We start from the raw sequence: 18314 nt of genomic DNA on the forward strand, positions 1-18314 counted from the left end.
AAAACAATCTTTATTTAAATATTTAAAAATAGCTTGGGGAATAGGGAAAGGACAATTAAAACTAAACTCTGACTCGGCCCTCCAGATGGGCTATGGCCGGGAAGAGGTCAGGGAGCAAGGGGGCCACGGGGATCCGGGGCGTGGGACTCGGGCCCCGGCCTGAGTCTTAGGTATCCGTAGCGCCCTCCTTCTTCCTCCTCTTCGCTGAATACAGCTCACGGTAAGTACTGGTTCACACAGTTCGTTCTCGAGGTGCTCACTCTCTTTCTCTTCCTCCACAGGCAACGGCTGGGACACAAAAGCACAGTTAATTCGGCTTGGTTTTGCTCTCACCTCTTCGCTGATTGCAGCTCACAGTGAGTACTGGTTCACACAGTTCGTTCTCTGGGTGCTCACTCTCTTTCTCTTTCTCCACAGGCAACGGCTGGCACACACACACACAGTACTTTAAGTACAGGGTTCCCCTCACCTCTTCGCTGATTACAGCTCACAGTAAGTACTGGTTCACACAGTTCGTTCCTTGGGTGCTCACTCGCTTTCTCTTTCTCCACAGGCAGCGGCGTAAGTACAGGTTTCCTCGGTCTCTCCTCGTGTTACCCACTCTCTCTCCTTTTTCTCTCCACAGGTATCAACTTAGGCACAATAGCACAGTTAGTTTGCTTTGAAATGGCTCTCACCTCTGGGCTGGACACAGCGTACTGTAAGTACAGGGTTCGCTCTATTCCTCCTCGTGTTTGCCTCACTCTCTCTCCTTTTCTCTCCACAGGTATCAACTTGGGCACAATAGCACAGTTAGTTTGCTTTGAATGGCTCTCACCTCTGGGCTGAACACAGCGTACTGTAAGTACAGGGTTCGCTCTATTCCTCCTCGTGTTATTCACTCCTTTTCTCTCCACAGGTATCAACTTGGGCACAATAGCACAGTTAGTTTGCTTTGAATGGCTCTAACTCCGGAGATCTGAAGCACGCTCACAACATTCCTCTGGTTTCTCCTTGTGTTACTCACTCTCTCTTTCCTTTCCTCTCCACAGGTATCAACTTGGGCACAATAGCACAGTTAGTTTGCTTTGAATGGCTCTCACCTCTGGGCTGGACACAGCGTACTGTAAGTACAGGGTTCGCTCTATTCCTCCTCGTGTTATTCCCTCTCTCTCCTTTTCTCTCCACAGGTATCAACTTGGGCACAATAGCACAGTTAGTTTGCTTTGAATGGCTCTCACCCTCTGGGCTGAACACAGCGTACTGTAAGTACAGGTTCCCTCTGGTTCTCCTTGTGTTACTCACTCTCTCTTTCCTTTCCTCTCCACAGGTATCAACTTGGACACAAAGCACAGTTACTCTGCTTTGGATGGCTTTCACCTCTGGGCTGGACACAGCGTACCGTGCTATCTCCAGAGATCTGAAGCACGCTCACAACATATACTGTACTGAACTAGGCTAGGACCAGCAGTCTCCTTGTCCTCCCGCGACGAAGTGCGTGAAGGCGGGGGTTTATCTGACAGGACACACGGCAATACACAGCAGCCCACAGCAATATACAACACCACGTCAAAATTATAGGTTTTCACAGCACGAAGACTCACCCACCACACTCAGTGTACGAAAAGGACACCCGTCTTCCTTCACTTCGCTTGGTTCGGATCTGGCGATGGAATATGCGGCCTAGCTAGTGATGTCGTCGTTGTGACTACTTCAATAAGTATTCCTTCGGCTCTCCCACCACGCTATATTAGGGGTAGGGCCGCCCTCCTCCTCCTGGAGAGATCTACACAACGCCAGGTCAATATACAGGGCACTTTCGACTGGCTCTTAGTACTCACATCAATGCCGCTTCCAATCCCCTTTTTCACGTCGTCTCAGTTCGCCGTATAATCCGTTCACTTCTCAACCTTTAAGGTTCGCGATGTCTTCACAATCATACAATTCCAGCCTGAGGGAGAGAGAGAGTTAGACAGCCACCAGCAGCGCACCAAGACAGGCACAACACAGTGCTTCACACACACCAGAAAGAGCTCCCAGACTGTGAAATAACTTAGCCTTAAGTACTGCCTTGTCCAGCGTATCCTCCAATCACCAACCGCTGTCCCCAACTAGGCACAGGTGCATCGAATTCCCTGATTTTCCTTCTTACGGCGCTACCGGAAGTTCCGGTGTTCTGTTTTTTTTCCGGTCCTGGCGGAAACACTTCCGGGCGGAACCAAACTTCCCGAATTTTGGTTCCGCCCCTAAAGATCGTCACCTTGTGACATCCTCCCCCGCCAATCCGTTCTAGTCCCTAGAACGTCCTCGGGCTGTCCACTCCCCATAGCGGGCAGGGGGTCGGCCTCGGTTCTCTCGCTGGGATCGTCTCACTGGTGAATCGGGCTCAGCTTGTTCAGGGGCTGCTTCTGGTTCTCTCGGGGCGATCGGGGGTGGTGGTGCCACCACGGGTCTCCCTGGTACCACAGCCCAACCTTCAATCCAGGGGGCCGATGGTACAGGTTCCGTGGGGACTTCTTCCACGGCTTCAGGGTAGTTAGGACATGGACGAATCATGTTCCGGTGCACCACACGGTCGGGGCCTGACTTCCCTTCTGGCCGGATGGTATAGACCGGCTGTCCCGGCCTCTGCTGCCGGCAGACTACATAAGGGGTGGCCTCCCAACGGTCACTCAGTTTCCCCTTCCCCTGCCGCCGATTATCTCTCACCAACACCCTCTCTCCTGGCAGTAGAGGGGCTTCTCTAGCAGTCCGATCATACAACCGCTTACTTTTCTCTCCTGCCGTCTGTATCCTTTTCGACACCTGCTCGTAGGCGAAATGCAAGCGCTGGTGATGGCGCCCCACCCACTCCGTTACACTTGCTTCCTCTTGGTCGGCTGTCACTCCTAGGACCAGGTCAGTAGGCATTCGTATGTGTCTGCCAAACATCAGGTAAGTAGGGGCGTAACCCGTAGTACTATGTATACTGTTGTTATAGGCCTGTAGGAGGTTTGGCAAGGCACTCACCCAATCGTCCTGCCGTTGTTGGTCCAAGGTCCCCAGCAGCCCCAATAGGGTCTGATTGAATCTCTCACAGCCGCCGTTCCCCTGAGGATGATACGAAGTGGTGTGAGTTTTCGTGCAACCGTACAACTGGCATAGTTCTCTAATTACCCTGGACTCAAAGTTGGCTCCTTGATCGGAGTGCAGAAACTCCGGGCATCCGAACGTCTGGAAGACGCCCCGCCATAAAACTGTAGCGGTGGTGGTTGCAGTCTGGTCGAGGGTGGGGATAGCCCAAGCGTACTTTGTGAACAAATCCGTTATTACCAAGATGTTCTGGTAGCGATCTCGTGGTCGGCCCAGTGTCAAGAAGTCCATAGCCATGATATGAAGGGGGGCCTTCGCATGGATGGGTACCATTGGCGCTCGGACCTCCCGTCTGGACTTAAACAATATGCATCTCGGGCAAGCTTGAATTAGGGCGTGCACCGATGCCTCTAGCCCGGGCCAAAAGAAGAATCTCCTAAGCAGGGACACGGTCCTCTCCTGTCCCTGGTGCCCCAACTGGTTGTGGTACGCCGAAACTAACGCCGTTACCTCATCTGCGGGTACCACGATCTGGCGTACTTCTTCGCCCAACTTCGGGTCACTGACCCTTCTGCACAGAACGCCATCTCTCAGCTCCAGCCTGTCCCATTGCCCCAGCAACCTCCTCCCAGTATCCGTCTGGGCTAACCTCTCCGCTGGCGTCAGCCGTCGGCCCTGTTCCAGCCATTCTCTTACCAGCCGCACATCTTGATCCCTGGCCTGTCTCTCCCTCCACCGACGGGGATCCCATCCCCAGTTCTCAGGCACGGCCTCTTGTCTGCTGCCTGGTGCCTCTACTGCTCCTACCATATAGCCCTCCTCCGGGCTGGCCCCTCCGGGGCTTTCCGCTTCGGGCAGCCTTGAGAGGACGTCCGCGTTCGTGTGTTCACGCCCTGGTCGGTACTGTAGTTGATAGTCAAAGTTGGCCAGTTGGGCCACCCACCGCTGCTCCACGGCTCCCAGCTTCGCCGTCTGTAAGTGTACTAATGGGTTATTGTCTGTAATGATCGTCACCTTGGCACCCCAGAGGTAGTCTTTAAATTTCTCACTTAGGGCCCACTTCAACGCCAGCAGCTCCAATTTGAAAGAACTATAGTTCGCATCGTTCCTCTCGGCTGGGTGGAGGCTCCGGCTGGCGTACGCGATGACCCTCTCGACTCCGTCCTGCCGTTGAGCCAACACCGCTCCCAGCCCGAGATTGCTGGCATCTGTATACAAAAGGAATGGTTTTGTGAAATCTGCGTATGCCAAGATAGGGGCCTGTAGCAGCTCCTGCTTCAATGTCTGGAACGCCGACTCACAATTTGCATCCCAGTCTACGTTGGGCGACCCCCGGCCCCGGTTACGACCTGTGCCAACCAGCAACTGATTAAGGGGTTTAGCAATTTTTGAAAAGTCCTTTATGAAACGCCTATAGTATCCCACAAATCCTAAAAAGGATCGCACTTGCCTCACTGTCCTCGGGGCCTTCCAGTCCTTCACGGCCGATACCTTTCCAGGATCTACGGACACTCCAGCCGCACTGACCACGTGGCCCAGAAAGTTGACTTCTCTCCGTAGTAAGTGACACTTATTGGGCTGTAGTTTCAATCCGTACTTCTCCATGGCCCGAAAGACTTCCTCGAGGTGCCTCAGGTGTGAATCAAAATCTGGGGAGTAGACAATCACATCATCCAGGTAAACTAATACTGACTCCATTAACTGACCTCCCAAGCACCGCTGCATCAGCCGCTGGAAGGTGGCCGGAGCGTTACAGAGCCCGAAAGGCATCCGGTCCCATTCAAATAGTCCAAACGGGGTTGTAAAGGCAGTCTTCTCCCGGTCTGCTTCGGCCACCTGCACCTGCCAGTAGCCACTGGCCAAATCTAAGGTAGAGTACCATGCCGACTGCGTGAGGCTGGCAAGCGAATCTTCGATCCGTGGCAAAGGGAAAGCGTCTTTCTTAGTCACGAGGTTCAGCTTACGGTAGTCCACGCAGAATCTCCAAGCCCCCGTCTTCTTTTGCACCAGCACTATGGGGGCCGCCCACGGGCTGCTGCTTTCCCTGACAACTCCTTGCTTCAGCATGCCTTGCAGGAGTGTACGTACCTCGGTATACAAAGTGGGCGGAATTGGGCGATACCTCTCCCGGCTGGGCCCTGCATCCCCGGTAGGTATATGATGTTGTACCACCTGGGTGCATCCGTAGTCTTCATCGTGGGTGGCGAACACATGCTGCCATCTCCGAAGGAGGGCCTGTAACTTCTGTGTCTGTGCTTGCTCTAAATCCTCCCCTTGTAATGACTCACCCGCCAGGTGGCTCGGCACACTCCTCTCCATACCACCCCATGGGGTGTCTACTTGTGTCAGGGCCACCTCGATGACAGTGGGGCACACCTGACGAAAACTAATATCCCTCTCTTCCCTTACTTGGTGGGGTGTAACCGTGGTCAGACGGGCTAATCGTTGGTGCCGATGTAGTTGCACCGCGTATGGGTGTACATTCCGTATCCTCACGGGGACTCTCCCCCGCCGGACCGTCGCTAGTCCTCGTGCCACTTCCACTTGTGGACAATCCACATGGGGCTCCACCAACACCCACTCTTCTGGGCCCGCTCTTCGGGGCGGTACTCGCGCCCACACAACAGCCTCACTTTTTGCGGGGACAGACAAAGCAAAACGACACATCACTCTTCCTACCTCTTCCTGTTCTCTGCGGACTTGGCTCATTTGCACCCTTCGACAGTCAGCTACCACACACTCCCACTTGGGCCTCTCTGCAGGTGGTATCTTCGATACGGGCCTAGCCCGAAATAGCTCTTCCCAGCAATCAGCGAGGACATTCATGCCCAACAGGGCTCGATGTGCACCCAGACAATGGTCTTGCACGATAATCACACCTTTCTGGGGGACCATCACTCCGTGAACCTCTAGGTCCGTCAATCGGTAGCCAATATATGGAATGTCGAGGCCGTTTGCGCCCTTCAGAGTAAGCCAGGGGGCCTCCGCCCCTGGTGCCCCTTGTTTCCCAAACACTTCTTCCGGATAAACTCTCAGCAAATAACGTCACTTGGGAGCCTGTGTCTACCAGGCATTGAATCTCCTTGCCGCACACTCTCACCTTCGCCACGGGGCTACGCCCAATCATCTGGCTCCTAGAGCCATATCCTCTTCCAGGGTCTTCTCGAGGGGTCCCGGCCACACGACCCACAGTGGCCGGCCGACCTAAAAACCCCCTTCTGACGCCCTGCGGGGCCCACACTGGCGGCTATAGTGACCTGGTTTGCCACAGCGGTTGCAGATGGGTCGCCCTTGCTCGTCCCATTCAAAACGGGGCCGGTTAAAGTGGTTCGGGCGCCTGAACGGCTCTCGGCCTCCCTCTGAGTACACTCGGTCTCGGGGCGCCGGCCGTGGTTCCTCCCGCGCCCGTCCTTGGCGCAATTCTCCTACGAGGGCTTTAGACAGTTCAGACATCTGATCACGGACATCTTTCAAAAGTTCAGCCTTCAGTGCTTGCTTCCAGTCAGGGCCTCCGGGTTGTGCTGGTGCTACTTCACTGACGGCCGCACACACTGGGGGACCACTCACCTCAGTCTCATCACCTTCCAGGGCCAGTGCCTCTTTCTTCAGATCTTCGAACGTAAGACCCGGGTCCCTTCGAAACTGGATACGTAGGCTCTGTCTCACCGGACCCTCCTTCAACCCCAGAAGAAACTGGTCCCGCAATAGAGTCTCTCCATCTCCCAACCCGTGGTCCCGACGGGTCTGTAGTCGGGCGAATTGCTCTCGCAACCTCAGGGCGAAAGCTCTAATCGTTTGGCGGGGGCCCTGCTTACAATTGAAGAACTGGGAGCGAAGGACAGCTACGGGGGTGTGGTCACCATACTGTTCAGTGAGGAACTGGAACACGGTTTGGGCGTTGGCTCTAACGGCTTCGGGGGCGGCATGCACCTCTCGCCGCGCTTCTCCATCCAGGGAGTTTAACACAAATTGAAGCCGCTGGGCTGCACTAAGGCCCTGTAGGTCGGCCAGGTACTCTAGTTGAGCCTTCCATTCAGACAATCGTACCTCGGATTCTGTCCCCCCATATTTTTGGATCCAGGGGCTCCCCATAAAAACGGGGGGCATGGCACGGGGTTGGGCTGAAGGCCCCACGTTGTCGGTCATTGGACGACCTTGGTTACTCAACTCGAGGTGGAAACCCTGCCGACTACGCCAAATCTGTCACACCCAGGGGCTGGCTATGCTTTGACTAAGCCACACCCCTTCTCAACTTCCACCTCGAGGAGGTCCCCAAAGCCAACCCAATGGCCAAACAACACGAGAACAAGTAAGTGATAAAACAATCTTTATTTAAATATTTAAAAATAGCTTGGGGAATAGGGAAAGGGCAATTAAAACTAAACTCTGACTCGGCCCTCCAGATGGGTTATGGCCGGGAAGAGGTCAGGGAGCAAGGGGGCCACGGGGATCCGGGGCGTGGGACTCGGGCCCCGGCCTGAGTCTTAGGTATCCGTAGCGCCCTCCTTCTTCCTCCTCTTCGCTGAATACAGCTCACGGTAAGTACTGGTTCACACAGTTCGTTCTCGAGGTGCTCACTCTCTTTCTCTTCCTCCACAGGCAACGGCTGGGACACAAAAGCACAGTTAATTCGGCTTGGTTTTGCTCTCACCTCTTCGCTGATTGCAGCTCACAGTAAGTACTGGTTCACACAGTTCGTTCTCTGGGTGCTCACTCTCTTTCTCTTTCTCCACAGGCAACGGCTGGGACACACAGGCACAGTTAGTTCAGCTTGGTTTTGCTCTCACCTCTTCGCTGATTACAGCTCACAGTAAGTACTGGTTCACACAGTTCGTTCCTTGGGTGCTCACTCGCTTTCTCTTTCTCCACAGGCAGCGGCGTAAGTACAGGTTTCCTCGGTCTCTCCTCGTGTTACCCACTCTCTCTCCTTTTCTCTCCACAGGTATCAACTTAGGCACAATAGCACAGTTAGTTTGCTTTGAATGGCTCTCACCTCTGGGCTGGACACAGCGTACTGTAAGTACAGGGTTCGCTCTATTCCTCCTCGTGTTATTCACTCTCTCTCCTTTTCTCTCCACAGGTATCAACTTGGGCACAATAGCACAGTTAGTTTGCTTTGAATGGCTCTCACCTCTGGGCTGAACACAGCGTACTGTAAGTACAGGTTTCCTCTGTTTCTCCTTGTGTTACTCACTCTCTCTTTCCTTTTCTCTCCACAGGTATCAACTTGGGCACAATAACACAGTTAGTTTGCTTTGAATGGCTCTCACCTCTGGGCTGAACACAGCGTACTGTAAGTACAGGGTTCGCTCTATTCCTCCTCGTGTTATCCCCTCTCTCTCCTTTTCTCTCCACAGGTATCAACTTGGGGCACAATAGCACAGTTAGTTTGCTTTGAATGGCTCTCACCTCTGGGCTGAACACAGCGTACTGTAAGTACAGGTTTCCTCTGGTTCTCCTTGTGTTACTCACTCTCTCTTTCCTTTCCTCTCCACAGGTATCAACACGCACACAAAACACACTTACTCTGCTTTGGATGGCTTTCACCTCTGGGCTGGACACAGCGTACCGTGCTATCTCCGGAGATCTGAAGCACGCTCACAACATATACTGTACTGAACTAGGCTAGGACCAGCAGTCTCCCTTGTCCTCCCGCGACGAAGTGCGTGAAGGCGGGGGTTTATCTGACAGGACACACGGCAATACACAGCAGCCCACAGCAATATACAACACCACGTCAAAATTATAGGTTTTCACAGCACGAAGACTCACCCACCACACTCAGTGTACGAAAAGGACACCCGTCTTCCTTCACTTCGCTTGGTTCGGATCTGGCGATGGAATATGCGGCCTAGCTAGTGATGTCGTCGTTGTGACTACTTCAATAAGTATTCCTTCGGCTCTCCCACCACGCTATATTAGGGGTAGGGCCGCCCTCCTCCTCCTGGAGAGATCTACACAACGCCAGGTCAATATACAGGGCACTTTCGACTGGTTCTTAGTACTCACATCAATGCCGCTTCCAATCCCCTTTTTCACGTCGTCTCAGTTCGCCGTATAATCCGTTCACTTCTCAACCTTTAAGGTTCGCGATGTCTTCACAATCATACAATTCCAGCCTGAGGGAGAGAGAGAGTTAGACAGCCACCAGCAGCGCACCAAGACGGGCACAACACAGTGCTTCACACACACCAGAAAGAGCTCCCAGACTGTAAAATAACTTGACCTTAAGTACTGCCTTGTCCAGCGTATCCTCCAATCACCAACCGCTGTCCCTAACTAGGCACAGGTGCATCGAATTCCCTGATTTTCCTTCTTACGGCGCTACCGGAAGTTCCGGTGTTTAGTCTGTTTTTTAAAACGGTCCGGGCGGAAACACTTCCGGGCTGAGAAAAACTAAAAAAAATTTTACACAAAAGTTCATATTTTAATCTTTGTGGATTACACAAGCATTTCTTCTTTAAAAAACTGAGAATTGGTTATGTTAAAAAAATTGGTTATTCATTACAATACTAATAGTGTAGAACAAATATTTCGAAATTTAGCAGCATCATTTTACCCATAATGAGCCATCTAAGATTTAGAAACTATATAACTGGAGATTAAACTTTTTTTGTACTCTATCATGAACTATTGCAATAGGTTGATAATTTTTTTCAGTCCAGAAAGTGTCTGAAAAAGCTCTGACATTGACTTATGTGTTTAAATGAACTTATTTAATTGTTACCTAGACATTATGATTATTAACCAGCATCACGTCAGAATACAACTCCTGCTTGTATTTCAGCTTCTGTTTATTGATTAGTTCTCATGTAATTTTCTACCTTAAATATAATGTATTTTCATTAATTCTGTTGTTTTAATATAATTGTGTTTGTTCATTTACAGCTTGACTGCATTTAGGAAATCTCTCAGACGCATGGTTTTCAACCCTGGTGTGTCATCAAGGATAAACAGTAAATTTTTATCTTATGTCTTGGCCATGCAAATATTGCAAATATGAGACCTCAAAACGTTTAGAGCTGTTAAAGCATTACAGATTGAAGCATCCACATACCGGTCAGGGCTGGTCGGTGCCTTGCTTGCACTTAAATTGTCCTTGTTCGTTTAAAGGTTGGGGGGGCTCTTAGAGCACATTTGTCTAGAGACCATGCACAACCACAACATGTTCCTGAATCAACATCCTTGTTGATCCTGGAACAACATTCCAATCAACCAATCAGAATTGAGATATAACTTTTCAGGAAATATTTGTTTTAGCCTTACGATCAGGGTTAGATACTTCTACATCCTTGTAAATCAGGTATCATTTCCCACTGATTTTAGGAATAAATTATGGGTAGGGTTAGGTTTAGGGGTAGAGATAGGGTTAAGTCTATATTTTTGGACATAATGTTGATCCAGGATCAACAAAAGATGTTGATCCAGGAACATGTCTTACTTGGCAAAATCCCGGCGACCTGTAATATATGTAGTGTAGATATATTTAGCAGTTTAAACGACAAAGAATGGCAACAAAGTTAATATTTTGAAAAAAAGCTTAACAGACTACAAAAGCAACCACCAGACAGACTCCATCTTTCCAGGCTTTTCTCTTGTAGTCTTCGTTCAAATCACTGCTCTTTGCATGTGTATGCCATTGTATTATCACTTGGTAGTTTGTTTTCTATGGATATTGGTTATGTGTTGAAAATAATTATCTATTCACAGAACCAAAACATTGAGATGAGGCGTGAAGCTGTTATCCGGAGCCTCATACTGTACCTTGGCGAGAAAGAAGAGGAACTGTTTGAAGATTGCCAGGTAAAGCATTTTTTTGTTCAATGTCATGTTAAAAATGTTACAATTGTATTACCGTAACGTACACCAGGGGTGGGATATGCTCCTGGACAGCCTGTGTGAATGAGAGTATAGATCCTAGTCATTTTGGCCTAGAAAATCTGAACTTTTCATTTTCCGCCAGTCTTAGTACACGATGTAACTACAGAAGAGTCACGTTTTAAATTGAGCGAGATGCTTCTGGTCTAATCGGATTCAATGATCTATATTAAGCTATGCTAAAAAGTGCTATCAACAGACCCAGAGGTCGGCTGATTGGATTCAAAAACGATAAGACTCAACTTTTTAACTCTGGGGGAGTTGGAGAATGAGCCTATTTCCAAAAAATGTGGAGTGTTTCTTTAATCAAATACAACTGATCCAGGAAATCAAGGTCTACTAGAGACTTCAAAGTATGTTTGTTGGAGCTGGTTGGGGCTAAAACTCTGCAGGACATTGACTCCAGGACCAGGGTTCACACCCCTTATGTACAGGTTAATCTTAAAGCAGAGGTGTCCAAATTCTGTTCTGGAGGGGTCACTGTTGTGCAGAATTTAGCTCTAACTGGCCTCAACGCACTTGCCTAAAAGTTTCTAGTCCGTCTAGTAGAATATTAATGAGCAGAATTAGGCGTGTTTGATTTGGGTTGGAGACAAAAACTCTGCAGGAGTGTTGCCCTTTAAGACCAAAAGAGCCACAGTCCAGTAGTAAATTTATGGCTAAGGGTAACATTATTTGGCTGTAGTGGCTCTTATGTTATGTTTGACTAATGTTTTACTAAACCTGGCTCGCTGTAAAATAGGCTTGACTCAGTTTTAGCGTAATATATACTGTATTACTTTAGTGTAGCTTTTTCAGTAAAATTCAGTTTATTTAGTTTGTATAAATTGTGCAGGAGGACAACCACAGTGACACAGCGCAACACACCCCTCAAGATTCTGGTTGTACATGGAGCTGATGGAAAGGATCCCAGGGATGTATCCATTATTCTTGAAGGCAAGGAGACATTGCCGGGATGCCAAAATACTGCTAAAGCTTGTGCCCTGCTTATGGGACTCATTTATGCCCTCAACCTTGCATACCCCAGAGCACTGCGTTACACTTTCGAGGTGTTTCAGAAACTTTTTCTAGAATTAGATGTTATTAAGCTGTCTACAAAAGTACAAGCTTTTAAGTCGAAGTTGTTTTATTAAATGCTATTGCCATTGCAAGTACTGCACATTTTTGGTTACCAGTACTCCCAACTAAGTTTTGAAATCTTCAGGTTCTTTTGGACTATTTGCACAGACATAATGTTTCTCTGATCACTTGTGTACATAATTAGCAGTTTTGCTTTTGAATTTAGTTTAACCATTGTGAACAGTGGTGGTAAGACACTTGCCTGTTTTCTGCTTTGTGCCAACTAAGGCATCTGGTCTTTTTTTTCTTTATTGTCGTGTTTAGAGCACTAGTCAAGAGCGCCATGTTAGTTAGTTATTAAACTTTTTTGTACTCTATCATGAACTATTGCAATAGGTTGATAATTTTTTCAGTCCAGAAAGTGTCTGAAAAAGCTCTGACATTGACTTATGTGTTAAATGAACTTATTTTAATTGTTACCTAGACATTATGATTATTAACCAGCATCACGTCAGAATACAACTCCTGCTTGTATTCAGCTTCTGTTTATTGATTAGTTCTCATGTAATTTTCTTACCTTAAATATAATGTATTTTCATTAATTCTGTTGTTTTAATATAATTGTGTTTGTTCATTTACAGCTTGACTGCATTTAGGAAAATCTCTCAGACGCATGGTTTTCAACCCTGGTGTGTCATCAAGGATAAACAGTAAATTTTTATCTTATGTCTTGGCCATGCAAATATTGGAAATATGAGACCTCAAAACGTTTAGAGCTGTTAAAGCATTACAGATTGAAGCATCCACATACCGGTCAGGGCTGGTCGGTGCCTTGCTTGCACTTAAATTGTCCTTGTTCGTTTAAAGGTTGGGGGGGCTCTTAGAGCACATTTGTCTAGAGACCATGCACAACCACAACATGTTCCTGAATCAACATCCTTGTTGATCCTGGAACAACATTCCAATCAACCAATCAGAATTGAGATATAACTTTTCAGGAAATATTTGTTTTTAGCCTTACGATCAGGGTTAGATACTTCTACATCCTTGTAAATCAGGTATCATTTCCCACTGATTTTAGGAATAAATATGGGTAGGGTTAGGTTTAGGGGTAGAGATAGGGTTAAGTCTATATTTTTGGACATAATGTTGATCCAGGATCAACAAAAGATGTTGATCCAGGAACATGTCTTACTTGGCAAAATCCCGGCGACCTGTAATATATGTAGTGTAGATATATTTAGCAGTTTAAACGACAAAGAATGGCAACAAAGTTAATATTTTGAAAAAAAGCTTAACAGACTACAAAAGCAACCACCAGACAGACTCCATCGTTCCAGGCTTTTCTCTTGTAGTCTTCGTTCAAATCACTGCTCTTTGCATGTGTATGCCATTGTATTATCACTTGGTAGTTTGTTTTCTATGGATATTGGTTATGTGTTTGAAAATAATTATCTATTCACAGAACCAAAACATTGAGATGAGGCGTGAAGCTGTTATCCGGAGCCTCATACTGTACCTTGGCGAGAAAGAAGAGGGAACTGTTTGAAGATTGCCAGGTAAAGCATTTTTTGTTCAATGTCATGTTAAAAATGTTACAATTGTATTACCGTAACGTACACCAGGGGTGGGATATGCTCCTGGACAGCCTGTGTGAATGAGAGTATAGATCCTAGTCATTTTGGCCTAGAAAATCTGAACTTTTCATTTTCCGCCAGTCTTAGTACACGATGTAACTACAGAAGAGTCACGTTTTAAATTGAGCGAGATGCTTCTGGTCTAATCGGATTCAATGATCTATATTAAGCTATGCTAAAAAGTGCTATCAACAGACCCAGAGGTCGGCTGATTGGATTCAAAAACGATAAGACTCAACTTTTTAACTCTGGGGGAGTTGGAGAATGAGCCTATTTCCAAAAAATGTGGAGTGTTTCTTTAATCAAATACAACTGATCCAGGAAATCAAGGTCTACTAGAGACTTCAAAGTATGTTTGTTGGAGCTGGTTGGGGCTAAAACTCTGCAGGACATTGACTCCAGGACCAGGGTTCACACCCCTTATGTACAGGTTAATCTTAAAGCAGAGGTGTCCAAATTCTGTTCTGGAGGGTCACTGTTGTGCAGAATTTAGCTCTAACTGGCCTCAACGCACTTGCCTAAAAGTTTCTAGTCCGTCTAGTAGAATATTAATGAGCAGAATTAGGCGTGTTTGATTTGGGTTGGAGACAAACTCTGCAGGAGTGGTTGCCCTTTAAGACCAAAAGAGCCACAGTCCAGTAGTAAATTTATGGCTAAGGGTAACATTATTTGGCTGTAGTGGCTCTTATGTTATGTTTGACTAATGTTTTACTAAACCTGGCTCGCTGTAAAATAGGCTTGACTCAGTTTAGCGTAATATATACTGTATTACTTTAGTGTAGCTTTTTCAGTAAAATTCAGTTTATTTAGTTTGTATAAATTGTGCAGGAGGACAACCACAGTGACACAGCGCAACACACCCTCAAGATTCTGGTTGTACATGGAGCTGATGGAAAGGATCCAGTGGATGTATCCATTATTCTTGAAGGCAAGGAGACATTGCCGGGATGCCAAAATACTGCTAAAGCTTGTGCCCTGCTTATGGGACTCATTTATGCCCTCAACCTTGCATACCCCCAGAGCACTGCGTTACACTTTCGAGGTGTTTCAGAAACTTTTTCTAGAATTAGATGTTATTAAGCTGTCTACAAAAGTACAAGCTTTTAAGTCGAAGTTGTTTTATTAAATGCTATTGCCATTGCAAGTACTGCACATTTTTGGTTACCAGTACTCCCCAACTAAGTTTGAAATCTTCCAGGTTCTATTGGACTATTTGCACAGACATAATGTTTCTCTGATCACTTGTGTACATAATTAGCAGTTTTGCTTTTGAATTTAGTTTAACCATTGTGAACAGTGGTGGTAAGACACTTGCCTGTTTTTCTGCTTTGTGCCAACTAAGGCATCTTGTCCTTTTTTTCTTTATTGTCATGTTTAGAGCACTAGTCAAGAGCGCCATGTTAGTTGTTGAAACGGCATTGTTTTAGACTTTTTTAAAATTTAACAGAATTCGTAAAAGCACTACTCATTATCAGTAGGATGCAGTCTCTTTTAAGAAATTATTTTTGACATTATTTAGCAAAATTGCTTTATATAGAAATATTGACATCTTTAACTGTTAAACAAAATGTTTTTGTGCATTTAATGTTGTAATGTTTAGAGCACAAGTACAGAGTGCTATGTTGAATGTTGAAACTGCACTGTTTGAGAGGATTGTTACTTTTATTGAAATAGTAAATGTTGTATCCATGCATTATATCCATGAGGTTTAAACCTCATCCCATGTTTTTGTATACCTCTTGGGGTTAAAACACTTTATGATCTTGACAAATTAAATTGTTTTCAGGACTCAAATCCCTAAGGAAACAGTTGTTATTTAAAAAACTTAGGTTTTGCTTTATGTAACTTCAAAATAGGGCTGCACGATTAATCGCATGCATTTGTCATGCGTGTCTCATCAGTAAAGCCGGTTCCGTGATTAGCGGTAAATGTCTGTCACCTGTTTTCAAACGGGAGCGGCAGTTAATACACAGAGCCGTAGTTCACTGACAAGCTACGCAATATTCTGTTGATAATTGAGATTAATCGCATTCGATTATGAATACGATATTGCATAGCTTGTCAGTGAACTACGGCTCTGTGTATTAACTGCCGCTCCCGTTTGAAAACAGGTGACAGACATTTACCGCTAATCACGGAACCGGCTTTACTGATGAGACACGCATGACAAATGCATGCGATTAATCGTGCAGCCCTACTTCAAAAGGTTACATTTTGACTGAGTCATTGTTTAATGTTGGAACAAAATAAATGTTTATTGCATCTATGCTGTGTGGTTTATTAAAATGCAGACAAAATTACTATATTTTTTAGTAATATTTAATTACATACATTTAATAAATTAATTGAAATATTAAATAAAACCTACCTTATAACAGTAAATAAAATTTACTTAATATTTTAAGCTCATCTGTGTGTTAGTATTTAAAAAAAATATATAGACTTTATCTAAATGCTTAGAATAAATATAAATCCTACATTAAATATAATTTAGTAATATTTACTTAATATTTTAACAAATGTCAAGTCAATTAATACATAGATTTTTACTTGTTTTTGGTAAGTGTATTTTACTTAAAATTGAAGCAGTAAATTTTACTTAAAAAGTGTTAGTGCAAATTGTTACGAGGATTTTATTAAGTAAATTCTACATGTTAGTTTTTTCAGTGTAGTATTATATTCCATTTTAATTAATTAAACGTAATTATCTATGTATGTTCTTCTTCTTACTTCTACTTCTGGTCTGGAAGTCTATTGCAGCCCATAGAAATGTATGGTCAGAAGTTGTGATATTTGGCACACAGATAAAGGGCAGTTTGAACATTAACCACACCAAATTTGGAGTCTCTGACTTATACCCTCTAGCACCACCAGACTTGCTGTCTTGTTTGTGCTAATAACTTTTGAACCATAAGGGCTAGAAACAAAATTCTTTCCCTCTGATTCCTTGGCTCAATGTTTAATTCAAATGCACCCTATGACGTCATTGTCCATCATAAAAATTATTCTGCCAATTTGAATTTTCCAAAAAAACTACTTTTTGGAACTCCAGACTATTTGTCCGATTTTCATGAAAATCTAACCACATCATCTTCAGACTATGCCCTTAAAAAAAAAAAAAAAAAAAAAAAAAATCAAAGGAAATCAAGTTGATCAGTCAAACTGTTTCTGAAGTATACATGAACAAAAGTGGATGTGAGGCTATATATCTCCTCCATGCTTTAGCGTATTCAGACCAAACTTGTGCTGCATCCAAAAGCTGAAAAATGCTGCCTCCAGAGGATGCATTCCAAGTTAGAAATGCATCAAGGCATGTCCGAATCCAATGTACCTTCATCTGATCGATTTTTGAAGGCAGCATAGATGCATCCTTCGCTGCCTTTGATATCCCACAATCCTGTGCATTTCATTCCGTGTCGGTTGAGCTAAAAAATAAATATGGCATCTGAAAGTTGTATTTGGTGGTTTGTTTGTGTGTTAATGTACATTTCTAAACAACTTTTTATACTTTTGATGTTACTTCTAGCAAGAAATCAGTATTATAGTAATTAGATATTAGCTTAGTTTTTACTCAAAGCTCACATCAATTTGGTAACAGTGCCAAATTTTGGTCAAAAGTGATAAATCATTAATATGAAGCTATTAACCATTAATAATGCCATTTAAAAAAAATGCTAATAGCTTATAAACAGTTTTGCCTGTTGTCACGTAACTGGTCTTGTTAGATTCCTTGGATTACAGAACATTGATACCAATTATGCAATAATTAGTGGTCGACCGATGTATTGCAATATATCATATATATATCTGGAATTTTTTAAAATATCGGCATCGGCCGATAATTCTTTCCATGTGCCCGATGTTTTACAAAACGGATTATGACACCATATCTTGTATTTATTTATGCTTCCTCTTTAAGACAAGCCACTCATATGTGAAGCCAGCACCTGACAGACAGTAAAATAACCAATCGTCATTCACTTTCTAACGTGACGCTACGTTGTGTTACATATAATAACACTCCGGTGTGCTGCAAATTCTTATTCAAATGTACCGTCAGACATCAGATCCGCAGTCCAGCTATGGTGGGAGACACAGATGTGATATAAACAAATTCAAACTAAAATGAACCTGTGTTTACCTCACAAACAATCGAAAATCCCATGACTGGCTCTTCCTCAGATATGTGAGTTGTTCTTGTGTACTTCTAAACAAGACGCTGTTTTCTGGTGGACTCAAAAGTCGGTGCACTCCAGAATGAATAATAATATGTTTGAATTCCTTTAGATGTTTATTCAGAAATATCCACTGTGTTTGATTGTCCATGATTGGCATAGTATCGCATGTAGTACATTTTCATATGTTCCAGTCTTATTTAATCCTGCTATATGCTGATAACCAAGCATGTAATTATACGCCTTCAGGCTTTTATTATTTTTACATTGAATCAGACAAGCAAAACAAAACAGATCAGAGACATATATCTTTATTATTAACCAACTATCATATACTTTAAATTAAAAAAAACTTGTTGCTCTCTAAACTAACTATGTGACCCTGGAGCACAAAACCAGTCTTTAGTTGCTGGGGTATATTTTTAGCAATAGCCAAAAAAAAAAAACATTGTATGAGTCAAAATTATCGATTTTTCTTTTATGCCAAAAATCATTAGGATATTAAGTAAAGATC

At 44.9% G+C, this 18314-nt stretch overlaps 1 long non-coding RNA gene and 1 pseudogene across 1 annotated transcript; both read left to right on the forward strand.

Annotated features, from left to right (window-relative positions):
- Window positions 1–18314, forward strand: part of LOC122146325 — a 126753-nt pseudogene that overhangs the window by 7200 nt on the left and 101239 nt on the right.
- Window positions 9611–11834, forward strand: LOC122146381. Its single transcript, XR_006160945.1, has 3 exons — window positions 9611–10007; window positions 10762–10854; window positions 11765–11834. It is a non-coding gene; the product is annotated as an uncharacterized LOC122146381 (long non-coding RNA).

Source organism: Cyprinus carpio, chromosome A10, assembly GCF_018340385.1.
Source record: "Cyprinus carpio isolate SPL01 chromosome A10, ASM1834038v1, whole genome shotgun sequence".
In the NCBI taxonomy this organism is placed as follows: Eukaryota; Metazoa; Chordata; class Actinopteri; order Cypriniformes; family Cyprinidae; genus Cyprinus; species Cyprinus carpio.